Source organism: Nannospalax galili, unplaced genomic scaffold, assembly GCF_000622305.1.
Source record: "Nannospalax galili isolate Female #2095 unplaced genomic scaffold, S.galili_v1.0 scaffold580, whole genome shotgun sequence".
In the NCBI taxonomy this organism is placed as follows: Eukaryota; Metazoa; Chordata; class Mammalia; order Rodentia; family Spalacidae; genus Nannospalax; species Nannospalax galili.
The window spans coordinates 1,199,455-1,205,936 of record NW_008345762.1 but is presented as its reverse complement, the minus strand read 5'-3'; positions in this window follow the sequence as shown (position 1 = coordinate 1,205,936).

Genomic DNA, 6,482 nt, shown 5'->3' with positions numbered 1-6,482 from the left:
TCTCTTTTGGATTTTAGAGATTCTAGTCGGGGGAAAAAAAAAACCTCAGCTGTTATTCTGATGAGCCCGCCATTGCATGCAACACAGCCTTGTCTCTTGCACCTCTCAATACAGTTTCCTTCTTCTGTAGTGTTCAGTGTTTTAACTATAATGTGACACGAGGAGTTTCTTTTCTGGATCTATATATTTGGTGTTCTACTTGCTTAATCAATGGTTTGTTCACTTTCATGCATCTGTGTGACAGTTATATTAAAATTAACAAGAAATGAATTCTGATCCCTAGTTAATTGAAAAATGTGAGATGAAGGAATTGCAACCACAGTCAGCATCCTGGAGGGAAACCACATTTAATTAGTTGTGTGATCGATGTTCCCCTGTACTGGTCTGGACACACAGGCAGGCAAGTAACTGAAGATACATTAATGCACACATTTCTGCTAGGTGAAGAAGAACTGATCTTCCTAAAACAAGGGACTCTAGATAGGCTGACTAGACCTCAGTTGATAGACTTGCACTAGGGAATGCCTGGGGACACTGACTTGCCACAGTGAGCTTTGTCATCTCTCTCTGTGTGTTTGGGTTCAAGGACAACTGCTTTGTCACCCAGGTAAGTCTTCAGCACCTGATGGGGTTCAGATTTGTCACTTGCCGCTGCACCTGTGCTTGTTCTCCCTCATTTTATAAAGAGGATAAGGAATAAGGGAGAAAATTTTTATACACAAGATTCTTTGTTTCATGAAATTGGACAGAGACAGAATTACAGCAGATGTGGTCAGGACTTTCATGAGTCTAGTTGCATACATTTTGTTTGCTTTCTTTCATAATCAAAATTTTATTGGTTCAGGATCAGTAATACGGACATTTCAATTCATACGCAATTCTTAAAAATAAAAATTTTAACAAATATTTTTAAAGGATTCTAGGATGGATGAGGAAATGTTATTGAGGATAGCTTGGCTTAAAATGTTTCCCTATTGCCTGATTCAAGTTAGTTTTCTTTGAACACAAGAACTCCTCATGTGGATTTGTTATTTTGTCTTCATTTAAAGAGCATGGAACAGCAAGGTCAATACAATTTATGTCATTTTGTTTTTATTGTGTTCAACAGACTCTGAAACTCCGGGCTTCCGAATCCAGTCCCCTTACCACCTCTACCCCAGCAGACAACCAACAGGATCCAGCACAATATCCTCTTTACATCTTCAGTTCAAACTGAGATGTTGAAGAAATGTCCTAAATTACTAGTTTTCTAATATAACTGCTCCAGGGGTATTAGAGAAAAGTTAAGTACTCTAGAAAGTCATGCTAGAAAACAGATGGAATTTCTCCCCATGAGATCTAAGCCCCCAACCTAACTATTCATGATCATAAGCCACAATCAATCATCCAACTTAAACAAATTTGAAAAAAAGAAATTCAGATGATAAAAACAGAGCAGAAACACTTACAAAAGATGGACATTGTGCAATGCGAGGATCTTCAGTCACAACAATAATTGTCAAAAGTGTCCCTATTCCTGCCATGATGGCACTGACCACATTCATTGCCAGGCTGCATCTGATCGCGAAAAGAACAGTAAGTGTGCACAGCATTCCCTGCTTCCTGCCTTTTGTCCCTTTGGAGGAAACAAACAACTCCCATACCCTCAAATAAGCTTTCCAAATCTGAAGAGAGGATGTGTATTCCTGAAGCACAAAATCATTCACATACAACTAAAACCAGAGAATTGGAAGGAAAAGTGGGCCTCACCTCAGTTTCCTGAAGGAAGTATTTGCAGTTGGCCCCCACAGAGTCATATATTCAGAAGCAGGAAACAGGTTCACATGATTTTCATTGGAGCAGAGTAATGCTGAGTCTCTATTCCTCCTGAGTTCAGGGATCACTTACCAGGATCAGAGTCATTTTCCTTCTGGCAGCAATAGACATGGCTCCTGATATACAGAACTGAAAATAAAGGGAGTCACTCAGCCTTGGGATTCTGCAAAATGCTAGTGCGTCAAAACCATGTGAAATTATTTTTGAAAGAGACTGATAGGAAGAATAGTTGCATATTCCACCACAATGAAGTTGAGATATTTCAACATACTCACAAAGAATGATCCCCAAAGTGGATATCTTACATTAATGATCACATAATAATTCCAGTATTGATCATAAAAATCGGCATACCAGTCTATAAGCCAGAGGCACACAGCTCTCAGACCAGTGAGGATCTGAGCCACCTGGGGAAGGAAAGAGGTGGTGTTTTCAGTGGGAAACATGAGGATGACTGCCATCTGTACATGTTGCTTCTCATCACCTGGCTATGAAATGGTACGCAGGATGATGCCCCTCAGAATTAATTCCCTTTCTTCAAGTTCAAGAATATGGAGCTTATGTCATTTTTTCTAACGCCTTTAAGAAATAAATTTTTCTTTCAATTTATGTTACTCTATCTTCTGAAATGCTACTATGTGGTTCAATGAGACTTATAAACATTATGCAACAAAGTGTACAGGAGCCAAAAGTATCCCTGCTTTCTGGAAAAATTTGCTTCCTGAAATACTAAACTGGTAGGTCAAGGTGACTCACCCCCAGCATCTGGGGCTGCCCCTTCTGGAAGACCTTCAGGCTGTGTGTCTGATCACCTTGAATGTTGTCTTTCTGAAGAGGATCCATGGCACAGACCCTGGAAGCTGATTCTTCTGATGCCTTAATGTATGCTTTAGTGATATAAAATATACACTTGTGAGAATAATCCATTCTTCAAACCCATTTACTGAAGAGAAGTGGCTTCAGACAGAAGCATGTACTGAGGCAGTTCAGAGTGATATAGTGGTAAGTTGAATCACCTGCATCATATTTTAAACTTCAAACCTTGTACCTATGAGTAAATCTTTTAAACATCTTTTCCCTGTTTTTAAAAATGTGAAAAAAAAAAAAACAGGTGCTGGAGAGATGGCACAGAGGTTAAGAGCACTGACTGCTTTGCAGAAGACCCAGGTTCGATTCCCAGAACCCACACACTGGCTAACAACCATCCATAACTCCAGTTCCAAGGGAATCCGACAGCCTGTTCTGATCTCCGTAGGCACTGCACAACATGGGTGCACTAACACACATGCAGGCAATACACTCATAAACATAAATGAAAAATAATATTTTTAAAATGTGAAAAACAGCATTAGTGGTACAAACTACTTTTGTGTTTACAGTATATCTAAATTATTTAAATGAGTTTTTACTGATTAAAATACTGATCACCTCATATATTCTAAATGAAAAAATCCATTATTTTCATTTGTTTTATTTTTAATGAGAAATATTTATCTATCAGGAATAATATGGTATACAATATTTTATTGAATGATTGTATTAAGCTAATTGAGGTACCCATCATTTCATATACTTACCCTTGCTCATAATGAGAATATTTGAAAATCTATCCAGTTAGCAGTTTTGAAACATAGTGACTATGTTTCATAGAGACTATATAAAATGTATCAAATTGTTTTCCTGACACTTGGTGTCCTTTGTTCAAATGTCCCTTCTCTCCACATTCTCTTAGCCACATGGAAGCTGTGCTGGTTTCTCTTCTGTGAAATTTCATATATACATAAAGTCAGTCTCATGCAGCATTTGTCTTTCTATGCCCAGTTTACTTCATCTGGCATGTGGTATACACTAAAAGTGAACTGACATTTGATCTTTAAAGATAATCCTAATGCTGCAACATAAGTGAACTGAAGGACAGCATTATCCATTTCTGTAAGTTATTAAATATCCAAGGTGAACATGTACACTGAATGCTCACGTTATACCTTCCAGCCAAGATGACTAACAGGTATTCAAACCAACAACATACATCATGCATTAGATGTGATTAGAGAACATTATTCTGAAAATCAAAACTATGAATGTGGTATTTAATAAAATGGTCACTATGAGAACTTCTAGTGCTGCAATAAATGAATATTATAACTAATTCAATAAGAAAATTGTGAGATCGCAGATCACCTACCTGCCTCTCTCTCAGTTTCCCTCTTTCACTTTCAGAAATAAATCCATGACCTCATGCACCTGACAGCCCTGCTGTGAAGGTTGGACCAGACAGATCTGCAGGACAAAGCAAACCCATCTGGCCTCCTTGCAACTTCAAGATGCATTACCTTCTCCATGATCCTTGTTACCTAGGCTAAGTCAAACTAAATCAAGCAGTGTGGAACTTCCTGCCACCCCCACCCCTTGAAAATCTATAGAAGTCAGAAATTTTCTTTGTTTATGGAATTTCTCTGAAGGCTCTCACCTCTCCAATACCACACACACCCCTCCCTGCTATACATGATGGCTATTTTCCATATCATTCCAGTCTATCTATCCTAATGACCCTCCTCTCCAGGAAGGTTCTCTCTGTCCCCCTTCAAGGCCCCATCGTGCTGCCTGTGGCGTAACATACTGTCACCCCTCTTGCTCTCCCATCTCCAGGCCTGGCCATGTGCCCACTGTGGCCCCAAGACTCTCTCTCATAAAGCCCATTTTGAATGGTAGTTGGTCTCAGCTTCCTTCTTCATGGGTCTTCGTTTTTCTTTATTATTACAGAAAATCATACATACTTCCTCTTCCTGAATTTAGAGCCCAGGAAGAAAAAAATAATTAATTTATAATAAATTTTAAGTGTGTATAAATACATATTACATAAGTGAAACCTTCATTATCTAATAAGAAACTAATTTCCAAAAGATTTATTCCATCCTAAAATTTAGTTAGCATTTGTGTGCACAAAGCATGAAGACTCTCTAGGACAAGACTCTTTTGCTTCCACAGAATTTGCGTTCATCACAAAAATGAGAAACTGTCAAAAGTTCTGCCACCCAGATTAGTTAAAAATGTTTTCTGGGCCTTTTTAATTGTTCAGTCAGCACTGAAAGTAGATATACTGCAGTGAAAGCTCTGATTCACTACCCTTTCCTACCTTTAGATTCTTACTATATAACTATGTGGCCAGCAACATCAAGGACAAACTAAAATCCTCTACTTTTTGAATCAGATTTCAGTCATGTGATGCAGTTTGGCCAAGGTGATACCAGCAAATGTGATAAAGCACAAGTTTTGAGGTTATGCATACCAGAGAAAATATCTAGCTTGAGATTAATAGACACCTGGTTCAGAGAACAGGTATTCCAATCAACCCATTCTTAATCAAGTAGACCTATTGATCTTAATATTTGACAGCAGAGGAACCATGCCGAACAAGGTACAGAACTGTCATCAAAGTATGCGTGTCATATTAAGCAGTCTAGTTGTGCTACAGGGTATTTGTTATGCCCCTTTGCTCTCAGGATGCATTAACTGGTGCGCCCAAGCACAGGTCATGTAACACACTCCTGCATCTCCCACTGAGAGAGCTCTGGAAGAGTGACCCCACCTTGAAGCAAGAAGTAGAAATTGATCTCCTACTTTTCCATCATCCTAGAAATATCGCAGGCAAGAGGCAAAGCTCCTCTTGGCCAGGGCACTCTGTACAGTTTCCACTGGAGTCTGCTCTGGTCTGCAGAGGCTTGTGTCGGGTCTGTGTCCTGCAGCCCTGCACTCTCTTTTCACCGCTTCCTGTGGTCACCTCACACAGTCTACCAGACAGCAACAGTACAGAACCTTACCCAAAACACGAATGCTTCCAGGAGATAATACCCAATCTCCACCCAAAAATGAAGGATCCGCTCACAGGATCTTGATTTGAGATCTTTGCCGCATTTCCGTTATGTTCCATTTCTCTAAATGTTGTACTTATGGATTCACATGCCAACACAGCAGTCATGTATAGATAACTTGTTCTGACTCACACCATGTGTCAAGGAGCACAGAGGAATTAAGTTTGATCATTACCAAATAATTCTTTGTTAGTAAAACATAAGTAATGTCACCAATCCACATGTTTTAACATAACATTAGTCATAAACCACTTAAACTTATAAGTTAAAGTGATGATCTTCCTCCTGGGTTCTCCTGTACTTTGTTTGATGCCCTACTCACCACCCTCCCTCATCTCCGTTTGCACCCCTGCCTGCATACTCCCACCTCAGCATCCCTACATCCATTTTCACACACCATGTGTTGTCTTACCCTCCCCACTCCATATCCCCTTCCCTAAAGCCTCCTTTTCCCCACCCATAGGCTGCTTTCTAGTTTTACGGCCTCTAGCCACACTCGTAAACATGAAATAGGAATCTAGGATGTGAGTACAAATGGGGATGTGTGGATTTTCCTTTCTTAGCCAGTGTTATCTCATGGAGTGTAATATTCTCAAGTTCCAGCCATTTTCCTACAATTTCATTTTTCTTTGTAGCTGACTAAAACTCCATTTTGTCTATTGCATCATTTTCGTTATCCATTTATCTGTTGATGGGCATTTAGGCTGATTCCGTTCCATTGCTGTTGTGAATAGAGCAGGAATGAACACAGATGAGCAGGTGTTTCTGTGCTAGGACCAGAGCCCTTGGGAACTA